The sequence below is a fragment of the Cibotium barometz genome, chromosome 3, assembly GCF_041138505.1.
Source record: "Cibotium barometz isolate CiBa-2024 chromosome 3, ASM4113850v1, whole genome shotgun sequence".
NCBI classification, from domain to species: Eukaryota; Viridiplantae; Streptophyta; class Polypodiopsida; order Cyatheales; family Cibotiaceae; genus Cibotium; species Cibotium barometz.
This window is the reverse complement of record NC_141048.1, coordinates 65,829,806-65,853,721: the sequence shown is the minus strand read 5'-3', so window position 1 is coordinate 65,853,721 and position 23,916 is coordinate 65,829,806. Positions and strand designations below refer to the sequence as shown.

Here is a 23,916-nt window from a genome sequence, read left to right as displayed (position 1 = left end):
CCATTTATGTAGAGCTTGTGACTACAAAGCTCTTCGAACACAATAGCCAAGTGCTCGCGATGTTGTTCATCATCTTTGGAAAACACAATGATATCATCAAAGAAGGTTCCAGTAAACTGTCTATACTTTCTGAAAATCCTTTCCATTATCTGTTTGAACATGGCCAGTGCGTTGGTAAGTCCAAATAGCACTACCAAGAACTCATAAAGTCCAAATTACGTTTGGAAAGCAGTTTTATGTACATCTTGCGGTGCCACTCATATTTGATGGTAATCGCTCTTGAGATCAATTCGGCTAAAACAAGTTGCATCTTCCAACTTATCAAGAATGTGGTCGATACGCGGAATAGGAAATCTGTTCTTTATCGTAACCTTGTTAAGGGCACGATAATCGACGCACATCTTGTATGTTTCGGGCACGATAATCGACGCACATCTTGTATGTTTCATCCTTCTTTTGCACCAATAACACAAGTGAACAATAAGGAGATGAGTTGTGTTGTATAAACCCTTTCTCAAGCAAGTCATTTACTTGTGCCATAATCTCTTCTTGTTGGCTAGCACTTATCCTGTATGGAGGCCGGGTGGGCGGTGTGCTACTAGGTATCACATCAATTACGGAGATCTTCGAGACGCTTAGGTGGTAGTTTACTAGGCAGCGTATCACGAAAACAATCACTATAGCTATGTAGGAACTCTACTCGCTTTCAAAATAGTTGATCAATATTTACTCTCTCATGCTCAGCACTCTCTTACAAAAACCAAGTAAGAACAAGTTGCTTTCTTTATTACCTTATTGACCTATACATGACTAACAATAAGTATGGTACTTCCTGGAGTACCAGCATCTATAACAATCTCTCTACCTCTATGCATGAACGAGATCTTCTTTTCTTTGTATGATATCTTTGGCTCCATACGAGCATACCAAGGCATTCCCAGCAAAACATCACAACCAGTGAGAGGAGCAACCATAAAGCTCTCATGATCAAGGTAGCCCTGTATGTGAATGCGGAGCTTGCAAATGATTGGCGTTACATTCAGTTCTTTATTCTCAAAAGTTGCATCTGCATCCATTTGAGTGCCATAATTTGATACATCCAATCCTATGGCACCAGCCATCTGAACATAAATGAAATTGTCCGTGGATGCATTATCAAAAAGAAACAGTGCGGGTTGATCTTTTAGCTATCTCCATGCTTTACATACGAGTCTTTCAATCGAAGTATGTCACAAAATTCCTTGCAGCTTTTGTTTTTCTATTGCTCATGTGTGGCATGTGGAGCTTGACATGACATAGCCTGACATGGTGTGTGTGGCATATGGAGCGTGACATGACAGTACAGTATGGCTCATGGAGCTGGATGAAGTAGCCGGAAAGGAGATGTACTCGTTTCTAGATGGTTTGAGCGGGTACAACCAAGTCAAAATGGCCCTGAAAGACGGGGAGAAAATAGCCTTCATCACAGAGTGGGGTGTCTGTGGGCAATTGTTATGATGTTTAGCTTAAAAAATGCACGTACCACCTTCCAAAGAATGGTGAAGGAAATCTTCTATGACTACCTTACAGATTTCATGAAAGCTTTTGTGGATGATTTTAGTGTTTTCGGAGATAAAGCTGAACACATCTATCATCTGAGATTATGTTTGCAGCAATGCAGAGATACAAGGTTGAGATTGAATCCAACCAAATGTGCATTTGCAGTAAAGTCTTCAACATTGTTAGGACACATCGTGTCAGCCCAAGGATTGGGCATAGAACCAGCTAAGGTGAAGGTCATATACAAAATGTTCACTTCCCAGAACATAAAGTAGCTTTCTGGTGTTAAAGTGTTTTGTGTGCAAGTTTGTTTTTGCATCGCCCTCTGATTTTGTCTGAAGACTGAGGCCGGTTTACAGGGTTCCATTGTCGAGACATCGTCGACTTTCTCAAGGAGGCGAGCTCGTGATTGCTTTGGGCGGAAGAATCGCCAACTTTCCTAAGGGGGCGAGCTCGTGGTTGTCTTGTGAGAGTCACATCAAAAGCTTCAACATGTGGAAAGTGAAAAGGAAGTGCAGGAGGCAGTACAAGACTGTGTGTCTGTGCCTGTATGAGGTGAAGAGAAAAAGCCGAGGATGAATGTCAAATCCCCACCGGATCTCCTCGTGATCGTTCCTGGTACGAGACTCGAATCTTGCAAACAAATGAATAATCAACAAGGGGGTGCAGGCCTGACTCACCTCCCAACCATGACAGCCGTGGGCAAGCCCACAGTCTTGGCTGTCCCCACCGAGCCACGAGCTGAGCTAACTAGGTTGACGTACCGACCAATCTCCTCCTCGTGACGTCTCATACCGCCACGAAGCTATCCTCATGGGCCTCGAGATTGCTGCCGGCCTTGGCTGCATAAAGCAGGTGCATGTCTGCACTAGATCCAGGCTCCAAGACCATAGAGCTCTCACAAACTCGCGAGACTCTCTATGGTCTTGGAGCCTGGATCTAGTGCAGGCGTGCACCTGCTTTATGCAGCTGAGGCAGGCAGCAATCTCGAGGTCTGCGAGGGTAGCTTTGTGGCTGTATGGGACGTCACAAGGAGGAGATTGGTCGGTACGTCAACCTAGTTAGCTCAGCTCGTGGCTCGGTGGGGACAGCCAAGACTGTGGGCTTGCCCACGGCTGTCATGGTTGGGAGGTGAGTCAGGCCTGCACCCCCTTGTTGATTATTCGTTTGTTTGCAGGATTCGAGTCTCGTACCAGGAACGATCACGAGGAGATCCGGTGGGGATTTGACAGTGATATCAGAGCATACCTCGTGAACGAGCAAGTCGGTAGGTAGAGAAGATGAGGTCGAAGAGAGGTATGTGTTCAAAAAAGCTTGTTGTTTTTCTGTGCATATTGTTGTTTTCAGATTGAGTATGTGTTTTTTTTTTCATCAAAGAAACCCATGTTGATGGAGATGGTAGTCTAAGTAGGGTCGGTTTGCTTTGCAAAGAAGAGGAATGATGTTTGTACAGTCGCACGAACTGCAGAGAGAAAACAGAAAAAAAAGCACGTTGCTTTTGGGGAGAGAGAGAGAGAGAGAGAGAGAGAGAGAGAGAGAGAGAGAGAGAGAGAGAGAGAGGGAGGGAGGGAGGGAGGCGCGGATGTGGCATGCTGGTCGAACCGGGCAAGGCTGGCGCGCGCGCGAGAGAGAGAGAGAGAGAGAGAGAGAGAGAGAGAGAGAGAGAGAGAGAGAGAGAGGCGCGGTTGTGGCATGCTGGTCGAACCGGGCAAGGCTGGCAGCAGCCGGCCATGTGTACGAAGGCAGCCCTGCTAGCGGGCGCCTAGGTCTGTGTAGGCAGGCGTCTAGGCTTGCGTAGCCAGGCGGCCAAGCCTGCGTAGCCAGGCGGCATTACGCCTGGGTCCATGCAGCCAGGCGGCCAGGCCTGCGTAGCCAGGCGGCCATACGCCTGGGCCTATGCAGCCAGGCGGCCAAGCGTGTGCAGTCGGTCAAGCCTGGGCGCAAGCTAGCGCAGGCCGCCCTGGCCGCCTGAGCATAAGCTAGCGCAGGCCGCCCTGGCCGCCTGAGCATAGGCGGCACTGGCAAGACCGCGAGGTTGCAACGAGGTGGCCGACGGCAGGAAAAGCACACGCCTCTAGCCTGGTGGGTGACGCCAGCAGCGCTAAATCCAGGAGGGATGAGAAAAAAAAAAAACAAAGAAAGCCTTCGCCGATTTGAGGCGCTTTTGTTTTTTAAAGTTTAAAACTCCCCTCCAAGGTTAAAGGTGTTTTATTTTTTTAAGAAAATAGAATATATATATATATATATATATATATATATATATATATATATATATATATATATATAGAACACAAAAGCAAAAGCTCAAGAAGCTTTTGGGGCTAGCTATATAAACTCCTTAAGTGGGCTTCTTACCACACGTCTCTCAAGTTTTCAAGCCAAGTTCCCTTGCACTTTCATTGTGCAAAGATCAAATTTTCTCTCCACTTGTCCTCTTCACGATGTCGACCCAAGAATCAGAGTTGGAGTCCCTTGTTGAACGCGAAGGCTTGCCAGTTACGGAAGATACCGATGCCGATCTTTTTGACGATTATGTGTTAAAATCAGATTTTCAAAAGTTCAAAGTAGCTCTAGAAGCTTCTTCGTCGGAACGTCAGGCACAAATCGCAGCCCAGATGCAAGCTTTGTAGAACTCCATCGCTCTATTGACCACTACCCTCTCTACTCTATCGGGTATGGATACCTTGGCCTCTGCTTTAGGCCCCAATACTACTCCGGAACCGTTCGGGGGCGAGCAAAAGCAGCGCACCAAGGAGATCGTGGACACTTGGCTACATAAGTGGCAAGTTCACTTTCAGTTTCATCCATATGATGATGGAAAAAAGATCCAGTTACCAGCAGGTTTCCTCTCCGGCAAAGCTTTGCTTTGGTGGAAGGAACTCAACCCTAAGCCAACAACTTGGGCACAATTCGAAGACGTCTTCAAGAAGGAATTCCTCAAGAAAGAGGATGATTATGATGTTGTTGCCCGGTTTTCAGCTTTGACCATGACCTCGCAGCACCTCACTTATGAGGTCTACCTCCAGAAGTTTAGGGACTTGCAGATGAAAGCTACAAAGATGGATCCCACTACTCTTTTGGGGTTCTTCGTAGCTGGTTTACCACTCATACCGTTTATTTTTACAGGTTTAAAATAACAAATGCAAAACATTGGACGAAGCCATTCATTCAGCTCGTATCTATGATGATACAATGGTCTCTTCCAAGTCGAAACCCGTTACCGAGCAGGGGAACAAGCATAAAAGAAAGTTCTCCACACCTATGGCTAACACGACAGAAGGAAAGTCTTTGAATCAACCTTCGAAGAATTCAAGTTCGACACCAGCGAAGAAGAAACGACTCCTTAGTGCTTTAAAGCTTAAGAAGGAAGGACGTCGTTTTATCTCCGAAGAAAAAGGACACATGTGTCACGAGTGCCGAAAGCAAAAGGGTGCAAAGACCAACGCAGGACCCAAGCCAAAGACAGCTAACCAATTGTCTTTGATAGGTACGTCAATTACTGTACTTTCTTGCCCTAGTACTTGTTCTGATTATCTGTTCAATTCTAAAGTATTTGGCTTGCATGATCTTCTCCGAGTTTGTGGAGAAGTGAATGGCCATAAGATTCATATTCTTCTAGACCCTGGCAGCTCACACAACTTTGTTAACTACAAACTTGTGCAGAAATTGAGTCTTGATACGACACTCAGCGATCATATCTATGAGGTACGCCTACCTGCGGGAAGGCAAGTATGGGATCGTAAGGTGGAGATGCTTCCAATCTAGATTCAGGACTACAAAGATACTCTGGAATGCTATGTTATGCACCTAGAAAATGTAGACTTGTTATTAGGGATTGAGTGGTTTAAGACTCTTCAAGTCTAAATAGATTGGTCTAGTCATATTTCTACTTTTCAGCATAGGGGTACTAAGTATAGTATTTTAGGTGATTGTATACATCCCTCTCAGGGACCTCTTGTAAATACAATTGATTTTAGTAATATAATGGATTCTTCTTTGTATACCGCTTTCCATTGTGTATTGATTCCACTTTCTTCATTTCTCATACCTTCCATGGATGTCAATGAATTAAGTGTGTTTGAAAGCAAAGAATTACAGAAGATACTTGATTCGTTTTAAGACGTATTTCCTAAGGAGTTGTCATCGGGTTTACCACCTGAACGAGCAGTAGATCATCGTATTGACTTGATCCCTGGTGCTCATCCTGTCAGTATTCCATCTTACAGGATGAGCCAAGCTGAGGAAGATGAGTTGGCTAAACAACTCGAAGATTATTTGAGGATGGGCCAGATCCGTCCAAGTAAATCACCTTGGGGTGCACCTGTGTTGCTTAGGAGAAAGAAGGATAATACCTGGAGAATGTGTATAGATTACAAGAGATTGAACAAGCTGACCATTAAGAACCGTTATCCTCTCCCTAGATCGGATGACCTGATTGATCGGTTAGCAAGAGCGAAATATTTCACGAAGATAGATTTACGTACTGGCTATCACCAGATACGTATTCATGAAAGGCATGTCGAAAGAACCGCCTTTCGGACTAGGTATGGCCATTACGAGTTTCTCGTATTACCTTTTGGGTTAACCAATGCTCCGGCCACTTTCCAGCAAATGATGAACGATCTTTTTCGTGAACATTTGGGGAAATTTGTGGTGGTGTTCCTGGATGATATTTTGATATATAGTCGTACTCTTGAGGATCATGTTAGACACCTCACGATTGTCTTATCTATTTTAAAGATAGAATCGGCTATATGCTAAATTAAGTAAATGTGAGTTCTTTATGACCGACATCATTTACTTGGGACACAAGATCACTCGAGATAGATTGAGCATTGACTATGACCGAGTTCAGAAGGTTCTGGACTGGCCTATACCATGAACAGTGAAACAACTTCGTTCTTTTCTCAGTTTTGTAGTTTTTCTTCGAAAATCTGAGCGGGAGTACTCTCAGCTCACACTACCGATGACCGACTTATTGAAAGGTCGTTGACGTAAGTCAAATCAGTCTATCACTTGGAATAACGATTTGGATATGGCCTTCAGACTTTTGAAAGATAAAGTCAAGGAAGCACCTATCTTAGCATTACCCGATCCTAGTCGGCCTTATGTTCTTGAAACTGATGCCAGTGACTATGTTATCGGGGCTGCTCTATTTCAAGATGGTAGACTGGTTACTTTTGAAAGTAAAAAGCTAGACGACACTCAATCTCGTTGGCCAACCCTTGAGAAGGAGCTTTATGCTCTCAAGGTTTGGAGACATTATTTATGTGGCTCCAAGTTTGTGGTATTGACTGATCATCAGTCAATCAAGTATGTGTGTGATGCGGATGATTTGAGAGGAAGGAAAGCTCGTTGGGCGGAGTCAATGCAAGATTTTGATTTTGAGATCCGTTATCGGAAAGGGTTCATGAATAGTGTTGCAGATGCGCTTAGTCGAATTAGAGAGGTGAATACTTTGTCGTTCACCGAGATTTCTACTGACTTATTTCAGTCATTGAGAGGGCTTTGCATGACTGATAGTTATTTTGGTCCATTTTGGCAGAAGATCTAGGACGGGAGCTCATTGATTGACCAAGACTCAATGACTGAGCAGTCTACCATTCAGGTTGCAGGAGGCTAGTGGATGATTCGGAATGGTTTACTATTCCGTAATGACAAAATTTGTGTATCACAGATCCCGGACATTAGGTCCAAGATTCTTAAGGAGTGTCACGACGCCCCTTCTGCTGGACACCCTGGGGTACACAGGACACTCTCGTTAGTGAATCACACTTTTTATTGGCCAAAGATGAAAGGGTATGTAGAAGATTATGTTCTCAAGTGTCAAATTTGTCAGGCAAACAAAGATGAACGCTTTAGACAGGTTGGGTTGTTTCATCCTTTGCAAATCCCAGGTAATAAATGGGAAAGTATTTCCATGGATTTTATTACCGGATTGCCAAGAACACATCAAGGCCACGATTCTATTTGGGTTGTGGTAGATCGCTTGACAAAAATGGCTAGATTTTTACCGACCCGGAAGACTATTACAGCTACACAATTAGCACGGCAGTTTATCGAGCAATTGTTTAGACTGTACGGGTTACCGTAGGACATAGTCAATGATAGGGACTCTAAGTTTACAAGTGATTTTTGCAAACTTGTTTTTGAGAAGTTGGAAACAACTTTGAATTTGAGTTCCTCTGATCATCCTCAATCTGATGGCCAGATTGAAAGAGTGAATTAGATTTTGGAGGATATGCTTTGAGCATATGTATCCAAAAGACAGAGTTCATGGGAGGATTATCTTCCTATGTTAGAATTTGCATATAACAGTACTAAGCATATGAGTACAGGTTTTAGTCCTTTCATGCTTATGTATGGTTTTCAACCTAGATCACCTGTTACAGTAGGATTCTCAGGACTTCAGCATGGTGCAACACGTAATTTTTTGCAAGATATGCAGGAAATGTTACAAGTTGCGAAGGAATCTATTAGAAGTGCTCAAGACCGAGACAAATTTTATTCTAATAGACATCGCTCACCCAGAGAGTTCTCTGAAGGAACGATGGTGTATTTGCGAGTTCCGAAAGATTCCGAGACTTTACGGACAGGTCGATCTCCGAAATTATCCCCTAGATACTGTGTGGACCATTTCGTATTACACGACGGATTGGTTGAGTTGCATATGAATTGGATTTGCCTTCTCATGTGAAAGTTCATCATGTATTTCATGTCAGTAGACTTAAGGAAGTACTTGGTGGAACAGATCAGTTAGTTTCTCCTCAAGAAATTATAGATGTTGAGGACATGACATTTGTTCCGCACGAACCGTTGTTTTTCTCTTGATAGTATGCAAGTGTGCACGGGGACATGGTGGACAGTGTGAATGGGACCAGTTTTGGGCCAAATGATTAAAGTCCAATCCATGGGGACAAAGGGTGGAAGGGACAAAGGTTATTAAAACCATTAAAAATAAAAGAACACTCTTTTTGGTGAATCGTGGCCTTTTTTGGAGGGTTTACGCTATTATTGGGGAGGAGTTACACACTTTCTTTTCTCTTTTGGAGGGGCCGGCTGAAGCTACACCTGCAGGAGCTTCTAACTGTCTCTCTCTCTTGACTGTTGGGCTGGACTGCACGTGGGCTGAACAGAGGAGCAGGGTTGAACAGCAGGCTGGCAGGCTGTTTGTAGGTGGCGCACAGGGGCTGAACAGCACGTGGGGGCTCTCCCTCTCTTGCTACAAGTTGGGCTGCATGCTGGAGGGGCTCAGATGCCTTTGGAGGGGCTAGCGGCTGCAGCTACAGGTTTCTTTCTTGGTGAAAAGCAGGGTCGGCTGCATCTACAGGGCCATTGCAGGAGGGGAGGTGCAGAGCTGGACTGTAAGCGCAGGACTGTTTTATCTCCCTCCCTCCCTCTCTCTCACATGGAGGGCGGTGCAGGACTACAGGCCATTGCAGGAGGGGAGGCATAGGGCTGAGCAGGTCTCTCTCTCTCTCTCTCTCTCTCTCTCTCTCTCTCTCTCTCTCGGAGGGATGCACAGCGGACTGTTGTGGGACTGTTTATGGGCTGTTTTGGTTGGCTGCAAGTACAGGTCACTTGGATGTGTTTCTTGGCATGGGAGTGAGCAAGCTTGCATGGGTGCATGCTCATGGAGCAGATTGTTTTCTTCTTGCTGGAAAGGAACAGAGGGACCTACAGTCGTGGGCATATTTATGTTTCCAGATGTGTCATGAGGGAACAGGTAACTCGATGTATGCTGATGTTGGCACTGTTTTTGAATGGTGTTGTGAATGGTTCTATATGGAAACACGACAAAGGTTTGAAGGGGAAATAGGCCTGAGGGTTTCATGTGGAAACAGGTCATAGGTTTCCGGAGGAAACATGTTTTTGGTTTGGCCAGGAGATAGGTCACATGCAGGCAGAGGGTACAAGAATGGACACATGTTTGGTACAGCCTTGCTGCTGATTGGACAGGGGTTCGGGAATCCATGACCGAGATGGATAGTACCCTTGGAAGGCAGAGAGGGTTGGTACAGGTGTGTCGACTGTATAGTATGCTGTGCTGTGATGCGAGTTCTCTTTTGGGAAACGGTTTGGAGTCTTTGTTGTGATGGAGGAGCATTGGATGTGTTAGGGTGTGATGCTGTTCATAAGGTGAGAGGCTATGGATGGTTGTGGTAGCCTTGACCGAGAGAGAAAGCTTCTGTGTGCAGGACTCATGTGAAAGAGTCTTTTGATGTGAACAATAGTTGGACTTGTTTGTGGATGCCAAATGGACAAGAAGCCATGATGCAGGGTCTTTGCAAGCTTCAGGAGTTCTATTATGATGGCTGAGTTTCCAGCCTTATTGTAATCAAAGCTCTAATAATCGATTAAAGAAATACCGCAAGGGGCGCCACTGTGTTTTGGGGCCAATCAGTGTTTGTGTGCTGTTTGCAGGAGCACTCTAGCTCCCCCTGTTTGTTTTCCTTTTCTAGGCCTTCAAAGGTGTTAAAGTGTTTTGTGTGCAAGTTTGTTTTTGCTTTGCCCTCTGATTTTGTCTGAAGACTGAGGCTGGTTTACAGGGTTCCATTGTCGGGACATCGTCGACTTTCTCAAGGAGGCGAGCCCGTGATTGCTTTGGGCGGAAGAATCGCCAACTTTCCTAAGGGGGTGAGCTCGTGGTTGTCTTGTGAGAGTCACATCAAAAGCTTCAACATGTGGAAAGTGAAAAGGAAGTGCAGGAGGCAGTACAAGACTGTGTGTTTGTGCCTGTATGAGGTGAAGAGAAAAAGCCGAGGATGAAGCTCAGGAGAAAAGACACCAAGGACAAGAAGTAGCCGGCCAGGAACAAGAAGCGATTGAAGTGTTATGGTACAAAACTTGGGTTGAAGGCTATGGCTTTCAATAGTTTGTCGTTGGTATCTTCACGGAGGTTTCATGGGTTCGGATGGTAGTTTCTTTCTATGTTTTGCAGTGGTGGTCCACTATGCTTCATCGAGGACTTGCTCTTACCATTTGGGGTAGAGTGCAAGCAGGTTTTGGAAAAGATCGGTGATGTGGCCTATCATTTGAAGCTACCAGATCATTGGATGATTCACAATGCATTTCATATGAGTGTTTTTAGACCTTTCCCAGGGTGATGTGCCTGAGGATGTATTAGATGAGGCTCAACTGGAAGTGGAGGAACTCGATGAGGTTCTTATTCCCGATCAGATATTGGCACACAAGGAAAGAAAGGTACGAGGTAAAGTTTCCCATTGCTATCTTGTGAAGTTTAAGAACTATTCACCCGATGGATGCGAAGTGGATGGAGGAGGGTGACTTAGCAGATTCACCTCAGGTATTGTTTATCTTGATGCCTTTGAGTTAGAGCCGACTCTTGCTACGGCTCATTCAGGTTCAGCAGAGCTAGGGTCTGGAGCATTGCCTGATGCTCAAGAGGGGGGTAGCACCTCCGTTCCTCTTTACAGACAGGCTCTGTTGTCATCTAGGAGTCGCTTGGTGACATCTTTGTATTCACCCGAAGGTACTGACAGCTGACAATACATCTGTTTATGGGACTTCTATAATATTGTGTACTAGTCACATGAGATGGTAGAGTTGGGTATGGTTCATAGTCGGCCGGACCATGAACTATAACTGCAACTATGGATAACTCTGTCTACACTTATGCTTAACAGAGATGGTTTTTGCCTTTGGAACTAAGGTATGATTGAGGAAGATTGGGACATTAATCTTTGTCATATGGTTCTGGCTGTTCTTGACCACAGGATTGGTCAACTGGATATTGAGATGATGCTATTTGTGCAGTTGGTCTCCTTTGGACTGGCATGGTTTGGTTGAGCTCAATGTCTGCGGCAACCTGAGCTAACTCTTCGAGACTCTAAGGAGGGCATAAGTCTTGTGAGCAGTCCTAGAGTTGGTTTGGTTCATAGATATATGGATTGAACTCTATTTGTGCATGTATTCATACACTTTCTGAGGTATTATTGTAGTCTGGTGCCATTGGATCTTGGTACCCTTGGGAATACATGGGTAATACTGTGGATTGTGTGGCGTGAGGCATGTATGTTGGTATGATACATCATGTACTTTACTATGTTCATGGTGTACCACTAGTTGTGGGTCTTGCAGGATAGCCATAGGAGGAGTGGATACGGTACTTTACTATGTTCATGGTGTACCACTAGTTGTGGGTCTTGCGGGATAGCCATAGGAGGAGTGGGTAAAGCATCACCAGGGATATATATGGAAAGTACCTAGTGGATGCATTGTTTTGATGCATTGAGTGCTTTCATATGCTCATGTTGTATCACCAGTCATGGGTCCCGCGGGATGCCCGTGGGCGTAAGGCTTGCGAGCAGCTCTTAGACTGTTACTTTAGAGTAGGTAGAGCATCTTGAGGAGCATTACCTAAATTTGAGAAAGCACGGCTTCGGAAGCGGCTAGGCAAAGAATGCCAATTTCTTAAGTTGTTAAACGAGTATTATGGGCCATTTCAGATGTTGCAGAAGATAAATGAAGTGGCTTATAGATTGGTATTGCCCGATCACTGGAAAATGCATAATGCATTTCATGTCAGCTTGCTAAGGTCCTATGTGGGACCACCTTCTATGGAACTAGTTTTGGAAGATCCACCAGAGGTGGATGAACTTGAGGAGGTATTGCAACCTGAGCAGATAGTTTTTCATAAGGAGCGTAAGAATGCAAGTGGCAAGCTAGTACGCAGGTAGTTTAAAAACTATTCCACTATGGATGCAAAATGGATGGACGAGGATTATTTTGCGGATTATCCAGAGCTCCTAAGGCCTATTTGGAAGCTTTTCAATTGCGGTCAACTGCTTAGAAGCCGAAATGTCACAAAATTTCTCACAGCTATGTGGCATGTGGAGCCTGACATGACATTCATGTATGGCTGGTGGAGCGTCACATGGAGTGTCTGTGTGGCATATGGAGCCTGACATGACAGTACATGTATGGCCCATGGAGCTTGACATGATGGTTCATGTGTGGCTTGTGGGGCCTGACATGGTGTACATGTATGGCTCATGAAACATGACATGATGTGATTCCCTGGGACTAGCTATCCTGGAGATTTTTTGTATTTGACGCCGGAGATGCCCTCTTGTGGTGAGGATCGTCAACAAATTCTGCATATGTTTCTGTTTTGCTTTCATACTGTATTGGAAGAGATGGGTGCTAGCCAATGGAGAATCCTTGGGCACCCGTGAAGTTGTATTTGGAAGCAGTCTCCTTTTTGGTAATCTAACCATAGGGGGGGGGGTGCGGGGGTGGGAGGGGAGTTCAGCCCATCTTCTGGCCCCTAGTGTGGTGTTCTATGTAGAGTTGTCATCTTCTTTTATCTGGTATGCTTATGTGTATTTTTAGTTTTCATGATTGATAAGTTTTCCGTGTTATAGTTTCCCTTCCGTTCACAAAGTATGTCTTGTATTTCCCAATACATCTGGCACAGCATTTACATGGAGCTTCTCAGTGCCACTATGTGCATTTTTCGGGTTTCGTGGGCACCCATAATACAAGTGATCTTTGCTTCCACATCCAAAACATTTTCTTTCATGTGCATACTCAATCCTTTGCTGTTTTGACAGCCCATGATCATTGCGTTTGCCCCATGGCTTCTTGAATGGACGTTTCTTTGTACCCTAGGTATCTTTTTGATCACTTTTTAGGTGCTGTCCGCCCTTTTTATGGTCATAACCAGCCCTCTTCTTGGCCTTGGAGGAATCTGAAATTGGCTTAGATTTATCATGCTTTATGTGCAATGTCTCCGCCACGGTAGCCGAATGCATTAACTGCTGAAGAGTTTGGTTTGGGTACACTTCAAGGCTCTCTTGAATGATCGGATGCAACCCAGGCTCAAACTTTCTTTTCTTCTCTTCATCAGAGAGTGTCATGAAAGGGGTAACTTTCAGCAGGACCTTCCAGTTTGGGGGCGATGTAAGTTTGCACCGACTCCCCTTCTTCCTGTTTCAGCCAATCCCATTCTTTATGCACATTTTTAACAAAGTTTGGTCGTAAGAATTGATCATAAAACTGAGTTTTGAATTCAGTCCATGTGCGAGAAACACTATGGTCCAAGAGTTTGGCCATCCACCAATCACTAGCTGTATCTCTTAGATGCATACCCACATGTCTCAGTTTAGACTTCTCCATGAAGTCTTCATTGCAAAAAGTTGCCTCAAACTGCCGAATAAAAGCAAGAGCTTTGTAACTTCCAGCTTCCCAAAGATATTCTCAAATTTGATATCCTTATCCCTTGACTTAAACTCTTTGGCTTTCTTCTTTGAATGAGATCTGCCATGCCCATCAGTTTTAGCCATAGGGGACTCATGTCGAGATCTCTTTCCACTATCTCGAGCTGCACTTGTAGATCGGGTGGAATCAGCATGATGAGAACGCTCTCGGCGTGGAGCAGTATGATGAGGATGAGATATGTCCTCTTTTGAATCATCAGAATTTGCATGTGCTTCCCAACGAGAAACCTTTCTTCCACTGAAGTCCTTGGATACATCCTTTTGTCCTCTCAAATAAGACTTGGCCAATTCACGAGGATCTTTATATCCCATCTCTGCTGCCATGATCTCAAAGGTTGCATCATATGGAGAAACTTCCCTTTTTGTACTCAAGAACTTTTGCACATCAGGATCCTTTCTCAAAGATCTCCACTGCATTGTCTCATCACGGTATTGTCTAACTTGGCACCTCAAGGCTTCCAACTCAGACCTTACATCAACAAGATCTGTATGTGCAGTACCTGCGCTCTCTCCTGCATTTGCCCTCTCTTGCTCAATAGAAGAATGAGCAATTCCAACAGATCCCTCGGCATGTGCCCTCTCCTGCCCAAGAGACTCAGCTTGAGTGCTCATGTTCTCTCTTCTGTATGCTTAGCTAAAAATTGTGTATGCCCAAAAATCATCCTTCCTCAATCAAAGAAAGAAGCCTTTGCTTTGATACCAATGTCACAAGACGGGCACGTGTAATACAGAAAACCAGTGGCCCAAATCACAGCATACATTCAATATCCATCACAACATGAGCATGAATCACATCTGTCGCATACATCATGTACATATACATCCTGAAACCACATAAGATAATCTTGCACATGACACAGCACTAGGGGCTGAAGTTGGGCCCTCCCCCTGAGGTATCTTTATTACCAACAGAGGGTTCTCTTGTACAAGTTGTAGGTGCCTGGGAGTTCCACTCCTCAGCTAGATTTATCCAAATTTGTGTAAAACAAAACAATACAAACTCTCGGTCACCAACGAGAGCAATATAGTCACCAACTGCCCAGTAGAGAACAAATCCTCGATCACCAACCAAGGCCAAAGCAGTCACCAACTGTTGTCCAGATAAAGCCAACCCTCGGTCACCAGCTAGGGCCGAAGCAGTCACCAACTACCTTTCCGTGAAACCAAGCCCACGGTCACCAACCTGGGCCCAACAGTCACCAAATGTTCCCTTGGTTTCACGGCTGTCCACACGTTTGTGCAAATCTGTAGCTCCCAACTCGCCTAAACAGCACTTAGACCACTTGTTTTACATCCAGTGAAGTAGGGTTGAAGCAAGGCACAAACGGTATCTGTTCCATCTCAAGGAAACCCTTGAGTATTGCTGAAGTCTGCACAGCCAGCTAGAAGAGAAGCTATAGAGGAAGTCGACCAGCCCTAAGTAGCATTATGCAACTCGTCTGGTCCTTGTAGCCTGTATGCATCCCGGCCAGCACTAAAGAAAAGAGGAAACGTTGTCGGCCAGCCTGTAGCTGATTTTTCAACAGTCGACCAGCTGTCTGGCAGCAGTAGATGGAGTTGGCCAGCCACAAAGGTCTCTTCCTTGTTGTCCAACAGCCCTATGTTCCCAGTCGACCAGCTCTCTTGGCTGTCCTTAGCTTGCTCCACACCCCAAGCACCCAGAAAAGCAACTCGTGGATGTCAAAAATAACTCCTTGGTCTCTTTTAGCAATTCGTGGGCTTTTGGCCTAGTGCTCGGGTGGGCAAGCTGATCAGTGTGCTGACCGCTTCTTGATCGACTACTGAGCGGTCTAGTATGGGTGTGTCGTGGGCATTGCTGGGCAGCAAGTGAGTTGCTCTTAGTAGGCTGAGCTGTGTGGACTTGCTGTAGGCAAGTGGCCTCGGGTGGTCAAGGCAAGTGACTCTTGGATGACATATGGACGGTCAACATGGTAAGTTGTACATACGTAGGTGTCTTCCTCTACTTGGGTGGGTGGCTTGGGGTCGGTTCTCGCAGCAGAGGATGTCGCTGTTTCGCTAGGCTGCATTTTGGGTGCCTGGGTGCCTGTTTGAAGCTGCCCACTGCCATTATGATTGCTGAAAAGACTGATAGAAGGGTGTTGTTCTATGTGGATTACCACTAAGAACAGGGATACATTGTAGTTTTCCTCCAAGCGGTCCAGTATGGGTGTGTCGTGGGCATTGGTGGGCAGCCAGTGAGTTGCTCTTAGAAGGCTGAGCTGTGTGGACAGTAGTCATGAAACAGAACCAGAATCGAGAGGCCGTTGGAACCGAGACCGGTTAAAGTCAGGAATCGGAACCGATTAGGAATCAGCATGTGGAGTGGGTAAGAGAGGCCATCCCCCGTTTTGAGACATCGATTTTCCAATTCCTATGAGTATCACAGGAATCGGTGGAATCGGCACCAAATCCACTGATCACAGGAATAGGAATCGGCAGAATCGGCACGAATCTGCCGATTCCTATGACTATGGTGTGGACTTGCTGTAGCTGGGTGGCTGAGGCAAGTGGCCTCGGGTGGTCAAGGCAAGTGACTCTTGGACAACAGATGGGCGGTCAACATGGTAAGTAGTATGAAAACCTTGATCACGATATGCATTGAGAAAAAAAGGCAAGCCGTGGTGTTCCCGGAGGCGTAGTATCAAATCCCCATGGATCTCCTCGTAGAACACTCTTGATACAAGACTCGAAACCTGCAAAACAAAGCCAAATAACGTGAAGGGGGTGCAGGCCTGACTCACCACCCAACCTTGACAGGTGTGGGTACAATCCACAAGTCTTGGCTGTCCCCACCGAGCCACGAGCTGAGCTAACTAGCAAGACGTACCGACCAGTCTCTACCCCGTGACGTCCCATACCGCCACGGAGCTACCCTTGCGGGCCTCGAGACTGCTGCCGGCCTCGGCTGCATAAAGCAGGTGCACGTCTACACAAGATCCAGGCTCTTGACCATAGAGCTCTCACAAAGACACGGGAGACTCTATGAACTATTGACTAACCTTGGTCACCCTTTTATAGGCTCTTGGCCGGTCAACGGGCGTCCACACTTGGGTGCCCGCCTATCCATACTTGGGTGCCCTCCCGTCAGTCTATCCCTAGTCTAGCTCGCCAATCAGCCTGCCTAGCTCCAAGCTTCCCTAAGCCTCAAAGCTAGTCTTGTGTGCGTCTAGTACACGATAGATACACTCTGTGCACATGACATACTCCCCTTCCTCTAAGAGCTCACTCTTGAGCTCAATAAAAACCCAGGGTAATCTCTTTGAAGGGTAGTCAATGTCTCCCATGTAGCGTCCTCCTCAACACGATCCTTTCACTTGATCTTGTATTTCGTGTGAGAAGTGTATTTCGTAAAAAGAAAAAACACAAAAGCAACACATAAAAACACATGCTTTTTGGGAGGCCTATAAAATACGCCTAAAGTGGGCTTCTTGCAACACATCTCCTTGTACTCTCTAGCACTCTTCCTTGCTTCCAGCCAAGATTTTCTCTCACTTGCCCTCTTCCAGATGTCGACCCAAGAATTGGAGATGGAACCCATTTTCAAACGTGAAGACCTGCCGGCTACTGAGGCCACCGATGGCGATCTTTTTGAAGATTTTGTAACCAAGTCTGAATTTCAAGAGTTCAAAGTTGCTTTCGAAGCTTCTTTCTCGGAACGCCAGGCACAAGTCGCCGTGCAGATGCAGGCTTTATAGAATTCCATCTCTTTATTGATCACTACCCTGTCGACTCTCTCGGGCATGGATACCTTGGCATCTGCTTTAGGCCCCAACATTACTCCGGAACAGTTTGGAGGCGAGTAAAAGCAACGTACCAAGGAGATAGTGGACACATGGCTACATAAGTGGGAGGTCCATTTTCAGTTTCATCCATATGATGATGGCAAAAGGATTCAGTTGGCAGTAGGTTTCCTCTCAAGCAAAGCTTTGCTTTGGTGGAAAGAACTCAAACCTAAACCAACTACTTGGGCACAGTTTGAAGAAGTCTTCAAGAAAGAATTGCTCAAGAAGGAGGATGACTACGATATCGTTGCTCAGTTTGCCAGTTTGACCATGACCTCACAGAACCTCACTTATGAGGTCTACCTCCAGAAATTTTGAGACTTGCAGATGAAAGCTACGAAGATGGATTCTACTACTCTTTTGGGTTTCTTCGTAGCCGGTTTACCCGACTCGTACCGTTTAAAGGTCAAAAACATTCTCGTATTACCTTTTGGGTTAACCAATGCTACAGCCACTTTCCAGCAAATGATGAACGATCTTTTTCGTCAACATTTGGGAAAATTCGTGGTTGTGTTTCTGGATGATATTTTAATATATAGTCATACTCTTGAGGATCATGTTAGACACCTCACGATTGTCTTAACTATTTTAAGACAGAATCGATTGTATGCTAAATTAAGCAAATGTGAGTTTTTTATGACAGAAATCATTTACTTGAGACACAAGATCAGAAGAGACAGGTTGAGCATTGACTATGATCGAGTTTAGAAGGTTTTGGTGTGGTCTATACCGTAGACTGTGAGACAACTTCGTTCTTTTCTCGGTTTTGTTGTTTTTCTTGGGAAATCTGTGCAGGAGTACTCTCAGCTCACACTACCGATGACCGACTTGTTGAAAGGTCGTGGGCGTAAGTCGAATCAGCCTATCACTTGGAATAACGATCTGGATATGGCCTTCAGACTTTTGAAAGATAAAGTCAAGGAAGCACCTATCTTAGCACTACCCGATCCTAGTCAGCCTTATGTTTTTGAGACTGATGCGGCGAGTGACTATGCGATTGGGGTTGCTCTATTCCAAGATGGCAGACCTGTTGCTTTTGAGAGTAGAAAGCTGGATGACACTCAATCTTGTTGGCCAATCCTTGAGAAGGAACTTTATGCTGTCACTCACGCTCTCAAGGTTTGGAGGCATTATTTATATGGCTTCAAGTTTGTAGTATTGACTGATTATCAGCCAATCAAGTATGTGTGTGATGCAGATGATTTGAGAGGAAGAAAAGCTCGATGTGCTGAGTTAATACAAGATTTTGATTTTGAAATCCGTTATCGGAAGGGGTCCATGAATAGTGTCGCAGATGCGCTTAGTCGGATTAGAGAGGTGAATACTTTGTCGTTCACCGAGATTTCTGCTGACTTATTTCAATCATTGAGAGGGCTTTGCAGGACTGACAGTTATTTTGGTCCATATTGGCAGAGGATCCAAGACGGGAGCTCATTGATTGACCAAGACTCCGTGACTGAGCAGCCTACCATTCAGGTTGTGGGAGGCCAGTGGTTGATTCGGAATGGTTTACTATTCCGTAACGACAAAATTTGTGTACCATAGGTCTCGGACATTAGCTCCAAGATTGTTAAGGAGTGTCACGACGTCCTTTCTGCTGGACACCCTGGGATACACAAAAACACACTTTTTATTGGCCAAAGATGAAAGGGTATGTAGAAGATTATGTCCTCAAGTGTCAGGTTTGTCAAGCAAATAAAGCTGAACGCTTTAAACAGGTTGGAATGTTGCATTCTTTGCAAATCTCGGGTAATAAATGGGAAACTATTTCCATGGATTTTATTACTGGATTGCTAAGAACATGTCAAGGCCATGATTCTATTTGGGTTGTGGTGGATCGCTTGAAAAAAATGGCTAGATTTTTACCGACACGGAAGACCATTACAGCTACGCAATTAGCAAGGCAGTTTATCGAGCAATTGTTTAGACTGTACGGGCTACCGCACGACATAGTCAGTGATAGGGACTCTAAGTTTACAAGTGACTTTTGGAGGCTTGTTTTTGAGAAGTTGAAAACAACTTTGAATTTGAGTTCCTCAGATTATGCTCAATCTGATGGCGAGACTGAAAGAGTGAATCAGATTTTGGAGGATATGCTTAGAGCATATTGTCTCCAAAAGACAGAGTTCATGGGAGGATTATCTTCCTATGTTAGAATTTGCATATAATAGTCTAAGCATACGAGTACAGGTTTTAGTCCTTTTATGCTTATGTACGGTTTTCAACCTAGATCCCCTGTTACCGTGGGATTTTTAGGACTTCAGCATGATGCAGCACGTAATTTTTTGCAAGATATGCAAGAAAGGTTACAAGTTGCGAATGAATCTATTAGAAGTGCTCAAGACAGAGACAGATTTTATTCCGATAGACATCGTTCACCCAGAGAGTTTTCCGAAGGAACGATGGTGTATTTGCAAGTTCTGAAAGATTCCAAGACTTTACGGACAGGTCGATCTCCGAAATTATCCCCTAGATGCTGTGGACCATTTCGGATTACACGCCGGATTGGTTCAGTTGCATATGAACTGGATTTGCCTTCTCATGTGAAAGTTCATCCCGTATTTCATGTCAGTAGACTTAAGGAAGTACTGGGTGGAACAGACCAATTAGTTACTCCTCAAGAAATCATAGATGTTGAGGATATGACATTTGTTCCACACGAACTGGAAAAGATCCTTGGATTTCGTGAAAGACGATTACGAAATACACTTCTCACGGAATACAAGATCAAGTGGAAGGATCGTGTTGAGGAGGTCGCTACATGGGAGACATTGACTATCCTTCAGAGAGATTACCTTGTGAGCTCAGGAGTGAGCTCTTAGAGGAAGGGGAGTATGTCATGTGCACAGTGTATCTACCATGTACTACACGCACACAAGACTAGCTTCGAGGCTTGGGGAAGCTTGGAGCTAGGCAGGGTGATTGGCGAGCTGGACTAGGGATAGATTGATGGGAGGGCACCCAAGTATGGATGGGCGGGCGCCCAAGTGTGGACGCTCGGTGACCGATCAAGAGCCTATAAAAGGGTGACCAAGGTTAGTCAATAGTTCATAGAGTCGTGTGTCTTTGTGAGAGCTCTATGGTCAGGAGCTTGGATCTTGTGCAGACGTGCACCTGCTTTATGCAGCCGAGGCTGGCGGCAGTCTCGAGACCCACGAGGGTAGCTCCGTGGTGGTATGGAATGTCACGGGGTAGAGACTGGTCGGTACGTCTTGCTAGTTAGCTCAGCTCGTGGCTCGATGGGGACAGCCAAGACTTGTGGGTTGTACCCACGGCTGTCAAGGTTGGCTGGTGAGTCAGGCCTGCACTCCCTTCACGTTATTTGGCATTTTTCGATGGCGATCTTTTCGAAGATTTTGTAACCAAATCTGATTTTCAGGAGTTTAAAGTTGTTTTCGAAGCTTCTTTCTCGCAACCCCAGGCACAAGTCGCAGTGCAGATGTAGGCTTTCCATCGAAGCTTGGAGCTAGGCAGGTTGATTGGCGAGCTGGACTAGGGATAGACTGACGGGAGGGCACCCAAGTATGGGCGGGCAGGCGCCCAAGTGTGGAAGCCCGGTGACCGGCCAAGAGCCTATAAAAGGGTGACCAAGTTAGTCAATAGTTCATAGAGTCTCGCGTGTCTTTGTGAGAGCTCTATGGTCAGGAGCCTGGATCTTGTGCAGACGTGCACTTGCTTTATGCAGCCGAGGCTGACAACAGTCTCGAGGCCGGCGAGGGTAGCTCCGTGGAGGTATTGGACGTCACAGGGTAGAGACTGGTCGGTACATCTTGCTAGTTAGCTCAGCTCGTGGCTCGGTGGGGACAGCCAAGACTTGTGGGTTGTACCCACGGCTGTCAAAGGTTGGGTGGTGAGTCAAGCCTGCACCCCTTGCACGTTATTTGGCTTTGTTTTGCGTCTTGTAGCAGGAGTGTTCTACAAGGAGATCCATGGGGATTTGATAGCTTTCCATACTTGGGTGCCCTCCCGTCAGTCTATCCCTAGTCCAGCTCGCCAATCAGCTTGCCTAGCTCCAAGCTTCCCCAAGCCTCGAAGCTAGTCTTGTGTGCGTGTAGTACACGGTAGATACACTCTGTGCACATGACGGGTAGAGCAAGCTGCCTGTCCCTGGCCCTTGAATTAGCAAGAACACATATTGCTTTTAAGCCCGGGGTAGCACTGTTATTACTCAGTGCTGGCTAGACAAAGACAAGACTAACTCTATTGTGGGGAGGCCAATGTGGGGTGTAGGTCAGGCAGCCCTTGGGGTGACCATTGCTGGGGTCATGTAAACTTGTTCACTCGGCAAGCCAATCAGTGTTCCGAGTGCTTCTTGATTGATCACTGAGCGGTCCAGTATGGGTGTGTCGTGGGTGTTGCTGGGCAGCCAGTGATTTGCGATCTAAGGAGATGCAAGTGCATGTATTGCCAAGCCTTCTAGATGCAAGGACTCTCATATGATATGATATGATCATAGAAAAATACAAAATTTTTCATTTACTCAAAAATTAGACCCAGAGTGCCTTTAGCCAAGGATTGCACATTTGCGGAACGGGAACGGGAATGACACATGTTATGGAATGCGTTCCCTCGTTCCCAAGGCTATGGTACGGCGTTCCATGTTACTAAGCTTAGAAGGCTGGGCTGTGTGGACTTGCTGTAGGTGGGTGGCCGAGGCAAGTGGCCTCGGTCAAGGCAAGTGACTCTTGGACGACATATGGGTGGTCAACATGGTAAATAGTACGCACGTTGGCAGTTGACGTGTGTTCCTCTGCTTGGGGGCAGCTTGGGGTTGGTTCTTGCAGCAGAGAATGTCCCTGTTTTGCTAAGGCTGCATGTGTTGCTGTTTGAAGCTGTCGCCTGCCATTATGATGGCTGAAAAGACTGATAGAAAGGTGTTGTTCTATGTGGATATTCGTCTCTTTTGGCAGGTCGCAAAGCACTGCAAGACAGTGATCTCAACCGATCTGAGTGATGCGCACCTCAAATATGCACAGAGTAGGGTGACCTGATGTATGTTTGTACGCCTGCTCAGATGTCGGAGGAAGAACTAGAGAGGATCATGGAAGGTGCAGTCCGTGGCCTAGGCTCTCCACTGGTTTGACCTTGACTACTTGTACACCTGGGCCAAGCATGTACTAAGAAGGCTTGGGGCTATCTTGGCGAACATGGAGCCCTCTGTGAGCAGCGAGGTGGATGCTGTGGTCTGGGAATTTTACAGGGAATTGGGGCCTTTTTGGGAGCCTGCCAGGTGCACTGTGGATGACAAGTACAGGAACCTGCCCTTCCCTTTCAAGCTTGTGCTGGACGATGATGGAACAGGGCCCATCCGAGTTGAGTCCAAGAAGGAGATGCAAGTGGATGGCTTCGTGGCTTACTTGGGATCCATGTCGGTGCTGTAGTCTGCAAGGAGCCAGGGTGTGGAGATGCTGGATGAGAGCCGGCAGGATGGCTTCCGAGCTGCATGGGGTGAGGAAATTCGTACAATCACCTGACCTATTTTTATGCAAGTTGGAGGTGTCTGCAAACCCATCCTGAGGCGAGGAGGCTTCCAAGGAAGAAAAGAAACCTTCTAAAATCTTTGAGTACGATTGCTTTATAAAGAATTGAATCTAATCATTTCTTTACAGTTAAAACCTCCTGTAGAGATGGATTTTAATGGACATGAAACCCCATAGCTATTCGTACTCTGCTGAGGCCTATGCCAATTATGAGTGCAACCATGGTAAGTACTGCCCATGCATGGTCTTTCTCTCTTCTGACATGCATAGATGATGAGCATCCTTATAGGGCATGCTGCCATGCAAGGCCTTTTTTATGATCATGTAGTGCACCTGATTGGGCATGTTGCCATGCATGGCCCTACTCATGATGTTGGAGTAGTGTTCTCATATTTTGCATTTCTGGCCTTTTTTGATAATGGAGTATATCTGACAGCACAGCTGAGGAAGAATTACACTGGATATCATAGTGGTTGCTATTCATATCTAGTATTGCTTGCCAATGCAGCGTTATGTATGTAATTGCCCGTTCAGAAGTCTCAAGGGAGAGGGTGCTACTGTACCATTTGAGATGCTCTAACTGATGCAGCTTGAATCTGCGAACAAACTTGAATTGTGGACTTCAATCTTAAGCATTCAAAAAAACCAGAACACCTCTCAGCAGTAATGCTCGGAAGTTTGCTTTCACCCCCCTGAAAAAAAAGGGTGCTTTTACCAATTCATGAGAACAAATGATTTGTGTTCCTTTACTTGCTGTATTTGTGCATGTTCTACCAAGCATGTGCACGATTATAAAGGTGGGTGCAAGAGCTTGCCCTTGATAGTTTGCGTATGAGTAGAAGCAAAGGGGTTGGTCGACCACGTTGTGCAATG

At 45.7% G+C, this 23,916-nt stretch overlaps 1 long non-coding RNA gene across 1 annotated transcript; it reads left to right on the top strand.

Moving 5' to 3' along the window:
- The first annotated feature begins 2,579 nt into the window (after positions 1-2,579).
- Positions 2,580-23,685, top strand: LOC147640417 (uncharacterized). The gene is made up of 2 exons (XR_015269756.1): positions 2,580-2,835; positions 22,474-23,685. It is a non-coding gene; the product is annotated as an uncharacterized LOC147640417 (long non-coding RNA).
- The last annotated feature ends 231 nt before the right edge of the window (positions 23,686-23,916 follow it).